Below are 18,086 nucleotides of genomic sequence, written 5' to 3' on the forward strand. Positions count from 1 at the left end.
GGAGGGGTACAGAAGAAAAAGTACTTGTGTGAATCACTGCACATTTATGCCTATCATTTTTTTTTTACTTGAAACAAACAAATTAAAGCAAAATGAATAATATCATTAGGTTGCATGAATGGAAATAACTAGAAAGATAATTCCTTCCTACCACTCCCAGAAAATTAATCTGTAATCCTTGAAAGCTAGTCCAGGTGACTCATATTAAGAGATAGCAAGCAACAGAGTGTGAGCTAATATTGGCTCTCATACACAGCTACCACAGATACTTGGAAGGTTGATACTGACTCTACTTTAGAGAACAGATGTTCAAAATGGTGTAATTATCACAAAGCACAAGGTAGCATTTTGAAAATCTTTGCTTTCCTACCTCTAGTGCCCCTTTTCTCCAATTTTTTTTTTTTTACTTTGTTTGCTATAAAGCGCTCTGTATATAGAATGAACAGAGCCTTTATAAGGTCTGAAGAATAATAAAACAGAGGCAGGTGCATGACTCTGGGAATAGACACAGAACATGTTGAATTACATTCCATGTAAAGGGTCACTGGATTTTCTCAAGTAATGAGAATCACTTTTTTGTACCATTTCTCATATGCTCTAGTCTCAACATGTGATGCTTGGTTTTGCATTAGGACTCTGAAGATTTTCCAATAGCATAATAAGCCTATCAGATGTGGCTTCTTGACTTTGGACATCCAGTTTCCAAAACTGAATCTTGCTTTTAAAAATACACTACCCAATTTTTGACATTTGTTTATAGCAAGAGAACACATAACAAGGTTTACAGTACAACCATAGTGTAAGCTAGCTTTTGGTCATTTTGGTCTGGATAAATGAAATGAAGAAGAACTGTGCTTGCTGATTTAGAAATGGAGCCAATGTAGAACAAAATGAGGTAGGCTCACTGCAACCCTCAGCTTGCCAAAGAGATATAGTCAAGTTACCTCTAGTTTCAGCCTGTTCTCTGCCAAAAAAATCAAGAAGAGAAAACAATCCCATCATTGTGTTAGGGCCAATTGGGAAGACAATCTTTTTTAAAATGCCTGGATGTATCATTTAGCTCAATAAATATTAATGACCAACTGGGTTTGCATAGCCAAGGGAGAAAGACCAAAGGAAGAAAGGGAGAAGACAGGGAAGAGAGAGACAAGGCAAGGTGGGAAAGAGAGAACAAAAAGATGGAGATTTGCATATGAACTTTTATTCTTTTCTTTAATTAAACTTCATTGTAAATGCTAAATCTGTCTAGCTTAAGAAATGCATATAGGTTGATATTTGATTGAATGGCCCATTACTGGGAAAAAGAAATCATTTCGCATGTTATTTTCTTTTGTTGTAAGATTCTAGAGGTGCCAAAACCCTTGAGTCAATGTTTCTGAGCTGGGATAAACTGCAGACATTCTTGCCTTTGGAGCAATATGGCAGCCCCTGGGGCAGTGTGGTCAAGAGCAGCAGCATTTAGAAGCAGCAGTAGCAGCAGGATTCACAGGTGACAGAGAGTTTTGTTTTTGTTTGTTATCAGCATCTTCTTTCATTTTAACTCAAGCATTAAATTCATTAACCTGGCCTCTTGTATTATTCTGAAAGGTGATTCTCCCAGAAAGATCTCTTCATGTAAGTGGGAGATCAGCTCCAGTGAACACCATCATGAGCATTCTTGCATTGAAATTTGTCTGTAAGACATGACTTTCTAGCTAATTTTTTTCACAGCACTTACTGTCTCAGAAAACAGCAGTAAGCAATGCAGAATTTTTCCCTGAGCATATAAGACTACTTGCAAATGTCTTACAACCAAAAACTCTAGCAGACAGGTTGAGTGGGGGCTGGACTGAGAATAGCAGTTTTGATCTCACTTTTCCCTTCCCAAATCTATCAGTTTTGTTCCAAAAGGTCATTTTCCAAGCCAAGATGAATGCAATTATGTATAGAGTCTCCACCAATTAATTGGAGGAAATGAACAAACTGCTTTGATCTCATTCCAAGGCCACATGAGTGTGTGACTCCCTTAAGCCCTTTATTTTTTAATGACATGTTTTTTTCTCTAGCACAACTTACAAATACCCTTTTCCAGGCAACATAGTTTTCAGATATATGTAACCAGAATCTGACTGTATTTATTCTTTTTGTTTTTTAAGAATTATTTTATTTATTATGTATACAGTGCTGTGTGCATGTTTCACCTTCAGCCAGAAGAGGGCATCAGATCTCATTACAGATGGTGTGAGTCACCATGTGGTTGCTAGGAATTGAACTCAGGACCTCTGGAAGAGCAATCAATGCTCTTAACCTCTGAGCCATCTCTCCAGCCCCTGTATTTATTCTTTACCATCCTTTCTTGACAGACTTCTCTTTCTTTCTCTATGTCTCAATCATTTCCAGGCATTGAAAACTCTATTCCTTTTATGAGGTTTCTTTGATTCCTCAATGAAGAAGTAAAAGTGTCAGTGTGCAGGGGATTCACTGAGAAAGCCTTCAGAGGTCAGCAGAGGTACTGGCCACATGACAGTGGCAGAGCTACCTACTCTCAATGATGAAGACAAAGAGTACGCGAGAGGTCTAACCTGGTAGGCAGACAGGGGATTGTGTCCTTCTTCTGGTAATTTCAGAGCATAATGAAGGAAGGGGAAAAGACTAGAGAAACTTAGGCATTGTGTTGAAAGTTCTTGAAGACTAGCAATAGAAACTTCAGATACTTTGGTATTTTACTTTGAAGACAACAACAACAACAACAAACCTGAGCAATTATCTTAAGTTCTGTGAGTGTTTTTCCTAGTTTATTTTCTTGAGGGTGCACTGTGAACTAGAAAAGGTTATAATTTTGATAAAGTCTGATAATTTGCCATTTTATTGGTTAGTCATATATGATTAGCATCTTTGAGAAGTTTCTACTTAACTCATGATTAGGATTTGATTCTAGATTTTCCTCTAAGAGCTTTATGATTTAGGCTTTTGCTTTGAGGCCTGTGATACACTTTCAGTTAATTTATGCAGTTTGAGGATGGGTTAAATGCACTTATTTTGTACACGGACATGTGGTTATCCTGATGCCCCATAACTACTGTCCTCACTTCTTCTCCTCTCTCATCCCATTGATCTGCATTTGTACCTTGAAATTGTGTGGAAATAAGTATGTATAGTCGTATTTCTGAACCGTCAATTCTGTCCTGATGTTCTACACCACTGTGACTCCTGTTAGCTTTTCATCTTACTCATTTAGGTTTCTTAGATTCTCCAGATTATTTTTATATGTTTTATGTTTTGATGATAATTTACTGAAAATTTAAATGATATAAATGATATTCTAAAAATAAATCCTACTGCTTTTTCAGTGCCCATCCCTGTTTCTCTGGGGAAAGAATGCTTATAGTTAGTTCCCCATGCCATCATTCCATATGGTTCCTCTACTTCTGCTCCAAGCAAAAGATCAGTGAAAGAAATAGAAGTGTAGATGGAAGGAAATGGAAGGGAAAAATACATTAGAGTAGAAAACATTAGTTAAATGTGTGCTGAGAGTCCACAGCAGACAAAACCTACAAAAAAAGTTTCAGGGGATCTTGGTGATATAAATTGATAAAATTGTTCCAACAGAACATACATCTTCATTTAATGCTTAAAAATTAATTAATTATTAGAAGTATACCAACACTAGCAGAAAAGTAGAATTGTTCTAAAGAAAAGCAAGCAAAAAATCCAAATTTTAGATTTCAAAAGAAATTTGAAGTGAAGAATCTTAAATCTTTAGAGGGAAATGATAGTAAACATGCTGCCTACCAATTTAATATAATAATGAAAGTCATATCAGGAGAAAGTACGTAGCACCACATCTAAATAAATATGCAAAGAAATATGAATCTATACAAGTAAATTCCATTAGGCATTTAATTAAAGAGTGACAAAGGAAAACAATCCTTTATTTAAAATATGAAGACAGATATGAAAACATAAAACAATGTTTTTAAAATTTGATGAAATGTCAGAAGAAATACCACTTGATTGCAGAACTCCCATTGCAAATAGTGAAATCATCACAGAGACACATATACACCTTTTTTGTTGTAGTCCTGGTTACAATAACCAAGAAACGGAGACAACTCAGTTGAGATCAACTGCTGGATGATAAAGAAGATGGAGTACAATCAAGGTGTGAAGCCCTGTCATTATAACCACATGCATATAACTGGAGATCATTTGGTTAAGTGAAACAAGCCAGGTCTTAAATCACTGGTATACATAATTTCACTAACATTCAGAGTCCAGCAGAACCAGTTACATTGAAGCTTAGAGCAAAACATTAGTTTCCAGCTTGGAGAGATAAAATAGAGGATAGGTTAAGAAAGATTCACTGAAAAGCACTACATGAAAATTAGATGGAAAAATAAGCTCTGAAATTTGATTGCAGGTCGTTTATTCTGTATTACGGCTGTAAGAAAGGGTCTTTACCACGAAGAAATGGCAAACATTTCAGAACACCCATATGTTTACCCAATTTGAACATTAATGAAAGTACACATACATCTTTCAGAATATGACAGGCTATCCTATAAATACAAAAACACCTAGGGTTGTTCTTTTCATATGCCAACATGATAGTCAAAATAATGTCTAATTATACTAATTAGGAATAAAAGGATGGAAATACTCACAGATAAAGATTAAATTAAAGAATTACATGATTAATTTTTGAAAATATATTTTAATTGCATTTCTATCTTCCCTTTCCCCACTCCAAGCCCTCCCATATAACCCTAACCACTCTCCTTCAAATTTATGACTTCTTTTTACATCAGTGATATTGCAGGCATATATATATATATATATATATATATATATATATATATATATATAATATGTATATTTGTATACATATACATATTCCTAAATATAAGCTGTTGAGTGAGTTCATATACTGTCACTTCTAGGTGTGATTCAGGGTTGACCCCTTGGCATTGAACAACCAATTGGTGTGTTTGTCCCTGGAGAAGGCCATCTCTCTTGCTCCCGGCTTTTCTTGGTTGCCTATAGTTTTTATGGTGTGTGTAGGGTTGAAGCCTTGTGGACTTTTCCATTTGCAGTTTTTCATGTTCCTTGGTGACAAGTCTAATTTTTCAAAAGTCCAATTTATGATTATCTGAAAACTTTAAGTGTGACTTAAAGGTTCAGTATATATGAGCACATAATATATTTTACTAATTAAAAATAATCAATTTGGCTTTTTTTATATGCTTGAACTAAAATGCCTCTTCAATCCCATGACAATATTAAAGAAGAGAAGAAAGCTCCCCAGGGAATAAAAAGCTATAAACTTGAAATACAGCATCTTTGGGCCTTTCCCATGCAATGGCTGATATCATTGAATAATATCAAACACTGGTATTAGGCTTGCTGCCCTACTACTAGAGGAGACAAGCAGTATTGCTGTGCTAGTTTAAGGAGGAAACCATGGCTTTATGTGTTAGGTAACCTGCCCATGAACTTCCAGGCAACATCTTTACTTCCTTACACCCCTTCCATAGTCAGAGCAGTCGCATCAACACCCACAAGTGGGACTTCAGGTCCTCTACTTCCGAGAGCCCTCTGAGTATTCAATAAAGATAGAAGAATGGATAAGTATCCTCACTTCCTAGAGTTCAAAGAAGCTATAGAGATTGGTAATGATGTCAATTTGATGGGGTCTACAGTAACACAAGGATAAGCCTTTGGGCATATCAGTGGGAGAATTTCTAGACTGGGTTCAGTGAGGTAGGGAGATTCACCACAATATTGTTTCCCCACTCCATGGCATAGAGACACAGACTGTGTTAAAAAAGAAAAGAAAAGAAAAGAAAAGAAAAGAAAAGAAAAGAAAAGAAAAGAAAAGAAAAGAAAAGCCAGTTGATTACCTGAACCCATTGCTCTCTGTTCCTGACTATAGATTCAGTGTTGTAAGCTGCCTCATATCTTTCTACAGTATCCTGCACTTTCAAACTGTGAGCCAAACTAACCCTTCCTTGCTGAGGTTGCTTTCATTGGGTGTTTTGTCACAGCAAAGGAGAAACAGTAACTGATAGCTGAGCTATTAAATCATTTCCTCCATCCCTGGACTTCTACAAATCAGAGAAATGTTTAAGATTTAGAAAGGACACAGTATATGTTTAATCCAAAAGAGCATCTGAGCTAGAACCTAGTACTCAGATTTCTTCCACAGTTCTGGTTTCGTTGTCCTTGGGAAGGATGAGAAGGTAAAATAAGCTCAGAAAACCTGCTTGCCTAAAAATTAAATATATTCCAAGCAGAGTGAGACCATGCCACTGATTTTGGCTGCATTGGTACTTGGAGCTTTGCATCTCAGAATGAGTTTTCTTTCTTTCCACTAGTGACTGACCAGCCCAGTCTCATTCATTCACTATAATGACCTACTACTCTGCTCTTAACATTGGTCTCTGTGCTCTATATCATTTCATCACTGGAATTTGAGAATGATATCTAAATAAATTTATCATTATGGCAAGTGTTTTCACCTCTCAACTTCAATAGAAAGAATATCTTTTCCCCAAGTTATCTCCTAATCTTCACTTGGTATTGAAAGACCCTAATCCTTCAGGCTTGCACCCCCCCCCCAAGCCCCAGGAAATGAGAAACTAAAAATCTAGTTCCAAGGGCAACCTGACTCAGCCATTATTCAACCTGTAACAATGTAACAATGTAAAAAGATTTCTGTTAAGAGAGGTGCTCAACTGTGACTGGGATAGATGCATGTGTTCCAGGAAGGACCACTGTGACCTTCATGTAAACTCCACTCCCACCCTGATACCCTCTTGAGGTTTCAGGAAGAATGTACATGCAGATGTAACTGTACCCGTTCTGTGATCAGACCATGATCTTGTGAAACGAAATTGTATGGGAATTGTAATCTTATGGCTTTTGTGGGTTTTTCCTTTAAAAGCCCCCATGGGGCTGCAGTAAGATGCAACTCTTGCTCCCAGGACAAGAGTTTGCCCTACTGTACAGCCGCTTCAATAAAAACCTCGTGCTGTCGCATCAACTGGACTGGAGTCTAGGTTCTTGGCGTGCCCCCTCCAGAAGGTAGTACCCTGGGTCTGGTGTCTATCAATATATCGAACTCAACAGCATTCCTCCAGTGTAAATTTGCTTCTTTCTTTTAAACTTAAAATGAGTTATTCCTTATCCAAATTCTACTTTTTCAACACCAACTCAGTGTCAGATATTGAACCAAATGCTCTGTACATTCTAGTTCACTTGATCTTAGAAGAGCTCACACAATGATGGCCAATTTAGCGAGAAAAGTTAAAAAAAATGTGAGGTGATCACAATGCTAAGTGAAGCACAGTAACCATCACTAGTATTTCCTAAAGCTTCACAGGACCAACATCTTGGTAATAGGCTTGTTATACATTACCAATGAAATTCTAAAGTAACTCCATGAGCTGAGACTACTATTATTTTCATTTTAGAGAAGAGAAACCTCAGGTACAGGGACCTCAAGAAACACTCTCAAGAACACTCCCTTGAGAGTCAGAAGCATTAGGTTTTGACACCTGACTCTTCATTGTTATAACTAAATTTCCAAACTCACATACCAGATCATAGAAAAATAGCCAGCTATCCCTTAGTTGTGAATAGGTAAACAAAATGTTGTACATTCACAAAACAAATAATTTACTGGACTATAAAGGAATGAACTGCTGATATATAATACATTTCAGAGGGCAAAAACCAGTTAGAAAGATTACATATTACATGCATTTATTTTCATGAAAAATTCACAGTCAGCAAAATATGAAAACAGATAAATTCAGTAGATGCCAAGGGTAGATAAGGGGAGGGGGTTGGGAAAAATGGGAGTAGGTGCTAGAGATCATGAAATTTCTTTAGAAAGGTTGATGAAAATGTTCTCAAATTAGCTTCAGTTATAATTGCATGGTCGTGCATACAGAATATCACTGAAGAATGTACTTTCAATGGGAAAATGTTACAGCCTGTGAACTATATATCAGTATATTTTTTTTAAAAAAAATTGGCTATATTATTAACCCCAAAGTTTTAGATTTCAGTTATATGCTTTTCACCATGGCATTTTCCAACCACCAATTCTTTAGCATACCATGTTTTGTTTTGTTTGTTGCAAGCTTTCCAAATTGGTTCTTCTTTTCATATCCCTCTGCAGACAGTCACACAAGAGAAGTTTGTGAAAACTATCTTTGTTCCATCATGTCATAAAGGCTTAGACTGTTGGTGTTTGTTGATTAGTGCCAGCTCAGCGTGTAACCCACTGAATGTTTAAAATAAAGTGTTTCTAGTTGAGAAGGGTTCTGGCCATACAGAATAGACCTGTTCCTTAAACACCAAGGCTTTCATTTTTAAACTAAATATTTAAATATTCTAGTGAACTCAATACTTAGAAGGCTCTCTCAGCCTGCTCTGCTCGAGTGTATGGCCATCTGCCTCACTCTTATTTTTGAAAATCGTTTTCTTCTTTTAATTTTTGCATACACATATCAAGATCTCCTCACATGAATGTATATTTAGGTTTATGTATATGTGTACATGTTTGTGGGTGGCAGGCTTATGTACACATGCATGAACTTGCCTCTTCCTAGGTGAGAACCATCTTGTGTTTTAAGACAGGGTCTCTCATTTTTTTTCCTTAGAATTCACTTATTTAGTTAGAATGGCTGACCAGCGAGTCCCAGGGGTTCACCTGTCTCCACCCCATTGGACTGAGATTACAAGAGTAACCATATCTGGGTTTTATGGAGAAACTTTACACACTTTAGGACCTGAACTATATTCCTACCTTAAAAAAGATCCTTTTAAAATGATATTTCCTATTACAAGTTGATTTTGTGCATCAGTACCATCCTGGAGACTGTGTATAAAATCTTGGACATGCTGAAAGTGTTTTTGACATTAAATGTCATAACACACTAAGTGGGGTTTTTTTCTACATTCCTACTAGCTTGTGGTAATAACTTGCAATAAAAAATGAATGACTAAATTATCAAAAGGGAAATAAACAACGATGTGCAGGTCTCACTCTATTTCTCTGTGTGTTTGTGTGTGAATTCTTTATGTATTTTCATGTTACAAAAAATTATATGTTAGAATGCTATAAAATAGTATTTATAAGTATTAATATGAAATTTCCCCATTATACAAAGCTATTCAATTCTATCAATTTACCAGAGGAGTCTTCTTCCTTCCCTACTTCCCTTTCCTCCTCACCACTCTCACTTCTCCATGAACTTTCCCAAAGAATAGATTAGAATCATTACTCTGACACAGAAGAATTGATGACTATCTATATATAAACAATAGCATGAAGAGAGCCTTTGGGTCAAAGAATAGGAAGAGACTATTCTGACTATTCCTCTATAGGAATGAAAGACCTTTTTACTGAGCCCATAAGGATGTTTTTTGAACTGTACTGTCCAGTATTGTCCAGAAATGACCATTTTTTAATATCACTGGATATTGGATATGACCGAACACTAGTAAAGTTAGTGAAACCAGAGATTCTGTTCTATTCATGGTCCCACTTCACCTCCATGCTCCATTCAAGTATATGAGGACATCAAGAACATCACTGGAGAAGTTATTATCTAGTGAATTAATTAAGGTGCTACTATTGTCACATCAAAGTGCCACCAGGCAGCTTTAATCATGGAGATTTATTGTTCCTCAGTCTGGAAGCTAAAAGTCAAAGATCAAGATGTAACCAGAGTTGGAGCCACCACAGAAGTGTCTATCCTAGCCTCTATGATTGGCCTGTAGACAGGCATCTTATTCCCATATCATCTCACCATCTTTCTTGTGTGCATTTCTGTCTCTGTAGGTCCTCTTCATAGAAGGATACCAATCATCCTGATGGTCTCATTTTATCAACTTTCAATTCACATGCATTTTTGTATAAATATTGCATGATACCATTACATTGACATTGGTAGGTGATACACAGGCAGATAGACAGATAGGTAGACAGATAAATGATAGATATAAAATGACACCCAAAGGCAATTCAAATTTCTCTGATACTCAACTAAGGGCATAAAAATTAATTCCAGTAAGATCCGCCTGCCTCTGCCTCCCAAATGCTGGGATTAAAGTATGCACTACCATGCCCAGTTGCCAAGCCTGATGACCTGAATTCAGTTTCCGAAGACCTAAAGGTAGAAGTAGGGAACTGAGTCTTTTAAGTTGTCCTCTGACCTTCATACACACACACACACACACACACACACACACACACACACACACACACCAGGGAAATTCAGGAGGGTGTGTGTGAGAGAGTGGTCTATTGATCATTGGCCTTGTAAGCATGAGACCCTGAGTTTTGTCCCCAGAACCCACGTTTTTTTTTTGTTGTTGTTGTTTTTTTGTTCTTGTTTTTCAAGATAGGGTTTCTCTGTATAGCTTTGTACCTTTCCTGGATCTCGCTCTGTAGACCAGGCTTGCCTCAAACTCACAAAGATCCACCTGCCTCTGCCTGCTGGGATTAAAGGCATGCACCACCACCGCCTGACAGAACCCACATTTTAACCATGGATATCCTGGTGATTGTTTGTCAGTGGTAGAAAGGCCTAGCCAGGAAAAATCCCTGGGGCTTACTGGCAAGAGAGTCTAGCCTACCTGGTAAGTACCAGGTCAGTGAGAAACTTGGTCTCCAAATCAGGGTGAAGAACTCCTGAAGAAGCATAAGTTATCCTGTCTTCTGGTCTCCACATGCACAGATATGTGCAGACACAGACACATACAGAAAGAGAGAGAGAGAGAGAGAGAGAGAGAGAGAGAGAGAGAGAGAGAGAGCATCACAATGCCAGAAAACACTCAGTTTTGTTCATTATAGTGTATCAGACTCCCTTTCTTAGCTGTGACAAGTGTCCCATGAACATGGGTTCTGCCAACAGCAGAGTAAAGGGTAAGAGATATACAAGGACTCTTTATGGAATCAAAGAGTTTAATCTTAAGCTATTCTAAAATCAAAAGCCCATTTAACAAAAGCACAGACAAGTATTTCTCTGAAATCAATACATTAATGGCCCAAAACAAAAGACTGTCCAACACCATTTGTCATTATAGTCATTAAGGGCACGCAGATTAAAAGTGCAATTGGATGTCACTACACACATATTGGAAGACTAAAAACAAAACCAAATAGTGATGACAGCAACTGCAGCTGAGGATGTGGAGAAAGGATCTCACTCAGGCTCTTTCAGTGAGAGACAACAGGTGGAAGCTGGTACAGAAGACAGGTTCAACATTTCTTAAAATCTTAAGCTTGGCTTGGTAAGATGACTTAGCAAATTCACTTCCAATTATCTATTCAAGAAAAATTACAATGTCTGCTCAAGGCAGCAGCATCTAGAACAGGCACAGCAAGAACAACCCAGCTGTCCATCAAGCAATGAACTTACACATGAAATATGGCATATGCAAATGATAGAATATTATCTAGTCACAAAAAGTTATTACATACTTCAGTGTGGGTATGCCTTGAAAACTTAATGCTCAGTGAAAGAAGCCAGGCACAAAGGATGCAAATTTGTGGTTCTATTTATGTGAACTGCCAAGAAAAGGAGAGACTGAAAATAAATCATTGATTCCTACAGTTTGGGAGGGGTGACATAGAGTGGCTATAAATCCATGCCAGATTTCTTTCTGTGAGGATGTAAATGCTCCAATTGAACTGCGGGATGCCCACACAACTCCTGCAATTTACTAAAACCCTCCATTCATCTTCTTTAGATAGTCAAATCTTATAGAGTATGATTGATATTTTAATAAAGCTATTAAATACGCTTCAGTAGAAAATGCAGACAATGAAGAAAAGCATAAAGTGAACCTACTTATTACAGATAATTCTATCACTTAAAAATACATTTTGATTTGTTTCCTTTGCAGTGTTATAATTCCCTGTTGGTTTTAATTATTAAAAAGTGTGACTAATAAATAAATTAATTTTTTTCTGTTCCTGCATATGACACTGCAGAGAGCTGACTGGTTTGGAATTGTCCTTGGAAATTTTATTTCCAGAACTACCACTCCTATGTAGCATTTTATACTAGTCCCTGGTACCCTGAGTATGTGAGTGATATAGAGGGTGGATTTCTGATCAATCAAATCAGAGGACCCCATTCTACCCTCAGTCTTGAACAGAGCCTAAAACACACCTCTACTTTTCACTCTTTTGGGACAGCAAGGTTGTCAAAAAAAGAAGAAAAGGGAAGAAGGAGAGAAAGGAAGGAAGGAAGGAAGGAAGGAAGGAAGGAAGGAAGGAAGGAAGGAAGGAAGGAAGGAAAAGAAAATCACTCAGGAGACCTTTAGCATCATCCACTTGCATTTTTGTATGGATGTAGCCACTTACTCTGTTATGTAACAGACAAGAATGGCAGACTTTTCTGAGACCTTTGATGTCCATACTATGCAGAGAACTACCTGTACAGTCCAAGAAGAAAAGGGTTCAAAAGCTGCCACAAAGGTTGTCTTGCTTCATTTTCCTTTGATTTTTTTTTTCCGAGGCAGAGGGGAAAAGTTTGCATGTAGTTCAGACTTCTCTACAATTATTATGAATAGCCATCTAGAAACTTTTAGCTAACCTTCTCCTTAAGTTAATCTTAAGAGTTCCTCATATCCCAAGATGCAACTTGTCTTATTCTGTGTCCAAAAAAAAAAAAAAAATACTTGTAAAGACAAGTTTGCAGAGACAAAGAAATGTGTAAGCCATGGAATGGGAATGTAGTTCAATGTCATTCACATCACCACGTGCCCCTGTGTTCTTTTGTAGGTAGATAATAAGTGTAGATAATCTCACCCATCAGCATAGGTAATATGAATGAAAAAAGGAATCAAGAAATGTACTTTTTTGATACCTTTTTTGCTAACCAAGTAAGAGTTACTCTAAATTCTTGAATTTTCTCATGCTGTCTGAGTCTTGCATTTTCCTTCTTTTGCTATGAACTTACAGTAAGATATCATGATCTAAGTAATTTAATTTAATTCCAAAGACTCTAATTAGAAAACCCAAGGCATCATTAGGAATATACCCACAAGCACTAGAGGGCAATGCTGGACAAATATTACTGAGATTCAGGGAAACTCCAGTGAGTACGGCTGGATGCTCATTAGTTTTGAATAAATAAAACTCCAGATGCAACTTTGAATATTCTGGCTGTGAGCAGGAATGAGTTTCTAGTCACTGCCTCCAGCCTGATTACAGGAACAAAGAGGGCAAGGTTTCCTTGATAGCAATCAACTCCACTTCCTGCTTCATCAGGGCACTTTGCCCAGAGTGAACCTGGGCCAACTTAAGAGCAAGCTGGCAGAGTGAGGAGATAATGGCCCATGTCAAAGTCAAGAATGTTTCTGGGACCAGAAATCAGAATCAAAGCCTTGAATCTGCAACAGGAGAAAGAAATGTTCAGTCAGTCGTGTTTTGTGGTTTCTTATTATGTATATGGGAAGAGTTATTTGTATAATTAAAAGTTGATTAAAATCTGGTTGCCAGCTCAGGGTTTGGTGCTGGGGAGGTAACTTAGTAACGGAAGTGTCTGCCAGGCAGGCATGAGAACCTGAGTTTGACCCTGGCACTCATGTGGAAAGACCAGGCATAGACATGCAAATCTGTAACTCTAGTTACAATTCCCTGTTGGTTTTAATTATTAAAAAGTGTGAATAATAAAAATTTATTTTTTTCTGTTCCTGCATATGACACTGCAGAGAAGGGACTGGATAGGGAGCGGCAGAGCCTTGTAGTTTACTGTGTTTAGCCAGTTTAGTCAGTTGCTGAGACGGAGAGTCAGTAAGAGACCCTGCTTCAGAAACAAGGAGGCAAGCAATCAACCAAGACATCCAACACCAAACTCCTGGTCCCACACTCACACACACTAACATGTATGTTAACACACACACAGTCATGGATTAATGCACATACAATACATACACATTCAAAAATAATACATACACATACAAAAGAACTCTTGTGTTGATATGGACATCATGGTGAGTTCTTACAATGTATATGGGAAGTCAGGGTTGGGTGCTAGGGAGGGGACTTAGTTAAGGAAATGCCCTCTGGGCAAGCATGAGAACCTGAGTTTGACTCTAGCACTCACTTATTGCAGGCAGCTATAATAAGAAGTAATTAAACCATGTTGTTTTTTATTTCCCTTTCTCTTCTGCAGTCTCCTTGTAGTATAGAGTCACAGTTCTGCCCAGAAGATAAATGATAAGCCCTGGCATAGATCGACTAGAACAATAGTTTGCCAAGAAGCATCACTGAACTGGTAGCATCACCACCGCTTGGGAACTACCTACAAATTAAAACCCTTAAACCTCTCTATGTGGCTGGGGCCTATCAACCTTCATATGCTTCATTTCCTTTTAAATAATTTTGCTAACTATTGACATATAATACTTTTTGTATGTAAGTTCTAAGAGGTGAAGTTATACGTATGCATTGTAAAATGACTGAATTGAGCCAATCAATATATCTATCACCTCAAATATTTATTTCTTCCCATTGAACCCTGCACCTTTTGATATCTCCTAAATTTCTCATCCCTAGCATCTGATAACTGTTATTCTATTCTCTGCCTCCATGGGTTGACTCTTAAATTTCAACTAGCTATAATAATATAGTCCAAGTTCTGTCTAGGAATATTGGCCTGGAAGATAGAATAATAAGCTTTTAGAAAATAACGATTATACAAACCATATAAATTATAAACCTGCAGTATGTTATCTGTTATCTCTTTTACATTTCCTTTACATAACATACACAAAAATCTTTACATTGTAAATATTCTCTAGAATTTATTACTTACATTTATGTGACTCAAGGTAGATTTTATGCTGAATTGATTTAATTATTAAGTCTAGATTATACAACTAGTCAGAGATACTCATTAAATGTCTCATATTATTATTGACATTGATATTAGAGTATATAGATGTATACTACATTAGCTTATAAAACATATTTCAAATAGAAAATACTACTGGCTCAAATAAGTTGCAATGAGTAAAAAGCCATAATTTCAACTTAATGCTTTCGTCAATAAGACCAATACTGTATATGAAGTTCTTTACATATTCACCTGTCCAAAGGTAATGTGCCAAAATAATAGCAATTAGGCGAAATTATATTTTCTTAATATTTTCTAGTGTTTGATGAACAGCAGGTTTAATTGGAAAAAGAAAGAAGCAGATGGAATTTTCTGGAAAGTAGGAGGAAATGTTTAGATATTTTGCAAGAGCAGATGAGGGAATCCACGTGTGCAAAAGAAATGATGGGGAGAGATATAAGTGAGAACATAGTTGTGAGAATTATTAGACCAGAGACATATGGGAGAGAACTGATCCTCTTGCAGAAGAAAGGAAAGAAGGGTGCATAGTTGGGCTGCAATTGGATCATTAAAGGAACAAGATAAAGGGTTTAAAAGTACTGGAAGTAACAAATGATTGTGACTAAGGCAGATGCTATTGGCTTCTCTCCATTTGCCTCAAGGATCTGGTGTCTACAATGGCAAGCTTCAGTTTTAGTATGTAGGCTTAGGATGGTCAGTGTTAAATGCCAAGTTGAAATAATCTGTGTTTTCTAGGAGACAGGTCTGTGGGTATGCTTTCCTTCATGATAGGGCTTTTCTGTCTGAAACATAAAAACTCTTCCACATTTCAGCCGCAAAAGAGTTCCAAAAGCCTAAGAATCAATGATTAGTTTTATCATAGAAATTGCCCCACTTCCAGGTACCATATTTTGTCCTATTTTCTCTTCTGTTGCTGGGACAAAATATTGGGACAAAGCAGCTTAGGGGAAAAAGTGTTTATTGGGACTAAAAGTAAAAGAGTTCACCTTGGTTGAGTCAGATCGGTGGGATTTTGGAGTAGATAACCACATATTCACTATCAGAAAGAAGAAAATGATGAATTCATGATGCTTTTCAGTTTCCTGTCTCAATTTATATAGTTCAGGATTCCATGGGAAAGTGGGTGGGTTTTTTTTTTTACCTCACTTAAAGTAATCAAGCTAATTCCCCACAGGCATGTCCAAAGACCAACTTCCAAGGTGGTTCTAGATTCTTTCAAGTCGACAATTAACAATAACCATTGCAGGGGTGAAGTCTGTGAACCTGATATAATGCTAGTGCAGATTGAATGAAAACCATTGTGGCAGACAGCTTAAGGGCTGAGGAGAGATTGACGCAAGAGAGGGAACTCTCCAAGGGACTGCCCAAGGAATGCTAGCTATGCCATTGTATTGTAGAATTTAGACACTTTTTGGAGAAGACATGAGTGGGTTTGTAAATAGAGGGAAATATGAGATGTTCTGGGATAAATGGACCCTTGTGTAGCTAGAGTTTTTCTGCCTTTCCCACAGTCAGGACAAATTTCTATCATCCGCCAGTCCCACAGCGGCTCAGACCCGACCAAGTAAACACAGAGCGTTATATTGCTTACAAACTGTATGGCCGTGGCAGGCTTCTTGCTAACTGTTCTTATATCTTAAATTAATCCATTTCCATAAATCTATACCTTGCCACATGGCTTGTGGCTTACCGGCGTCTTCACATGCTTCTTGTCATGGCGGCAGCCTGCAGTGTCTCCCTCTGTCTTCCTGTTCCCTCCTTTCTCCTCTCTGTTAGTCCCGCCTATACTTCCTGCCTGGTCACTGGCCAATCAGTGTTTTATTTATTGACCAATCAGAATAATTTGACATACAGACCATCCCACAGCACCCTTGCAACTCTGTGTGGTTGTTGAGAAGGAAAATGAAACGTTTGTCTTTGGGAAAGAAGCAGCTACATTCAGTTTATGCTGAATATATAGTTCAGTATGTTGATCCTTTTCCTACATGCCTAACTGGCATTCAGTAAAATGTTTCTCATCAATGAGTTTTTGCAAATACTATCTTTGGGGGCTGGTAAATAATGATAAGGACTGTTTAAAAAGAGAGATAAGAGCATGAATGGATGAACTTCACACAAGATACTTCCCACTACACAAACCTTAATAAAGAAAGTATGAGGAGCATATGTTGGGAGAAAAAGATGTGAGGATCTAAACCTCTGGAAAGATTGGATGGTGCATGTTACAAACATCTTTGATATATAAATCAAGACTTTAAGGGATGGATGCTTGGCAGACACTGTTTTTCTGGGGTTACAAGCTGGGTAGCATTTGTTAAGCTCCCATTTTTTTATATCCCTCTCATATCCTTTGTTAAAGGGTTTCACCATGTGAAAGTGGTAGCATGTCTGTTTTGTGCAATGTTTTTCAATTTTAGTTAGATTATGGGAGTTTCTGCAAACCTGGTCCTTCACATATAGTTTTGGGAACATTCTACATATCTGTGCATTGTTCTTGAAAAACATATTAAAAGGAAGATAGTATAAACTAATTTTTGAAATGCCAGCAATTTGACTGCTTTAGGGGTCAGAACAACATTTACTATTTTAGGAAACATTTAGAAGAGGAGTTGCATGTGGAGTTTGTGACAGTCACCCCTCTTATCTTTGATAAGTGATTTAGGAGTTGGTGCTGAAGTGGAGCTATACTCCCTATTGTTCATGGTAAATAAAATGGTAAACAATAGCCACAACAATATTTGTATTCCATTTTTTTTCTTTTCTAGAACTTTGGTGTTGTCTATTTTCTCTCCTCTGAACTGAGAGCATGTAGATGACCACAACTGCTCATAGAGCATGGCAAAGGTGTGGGACTTCTCTGATTAGTTCAGATTTGTTCTGGCTAACATGTGGGATACTGAGTTAACTTGAAGCCCTCATACTGGAGCCATTATATTGAGAAAACAGAATATTGATTGATGAGACCAAAACATTATAGTTTCCAGCTGTTTGAGTTTTCCAAGTTCTTGGACAAGATGTTTAAATGACAGAGCTTTGGCACAGAGAGGTGTCATATTCAAAGGACCTTAACACAATTGTAGAAACATGAAAAAAGTTATCATTTTAAGACACCAAATTTTAGAAAGATTACTTTGCAACTTTGTATAATAAGAAGAGAGTCAAAAATCTTCAAGTGACAATAAATGTTATTGATAAGTGACAGGAACATTTTCTGACTACCTT

The sequence above is a fragment of the Peromyscus leucopus genome, chromosome 3, assembly GCF_004664715.2.
Source record: "Peromyscus leucopus breed LL Stock chromosome 3, UCI_PerLeu_2.1, whole genome shotgun sequence".
Taxonomy (NCBI): domain Eukaryota; kingdom Metazoa; phylum Chordata; class Mammalia; order Rodentia; family Cricetidae; genus Peromyscus; species Peromyscus leucopus.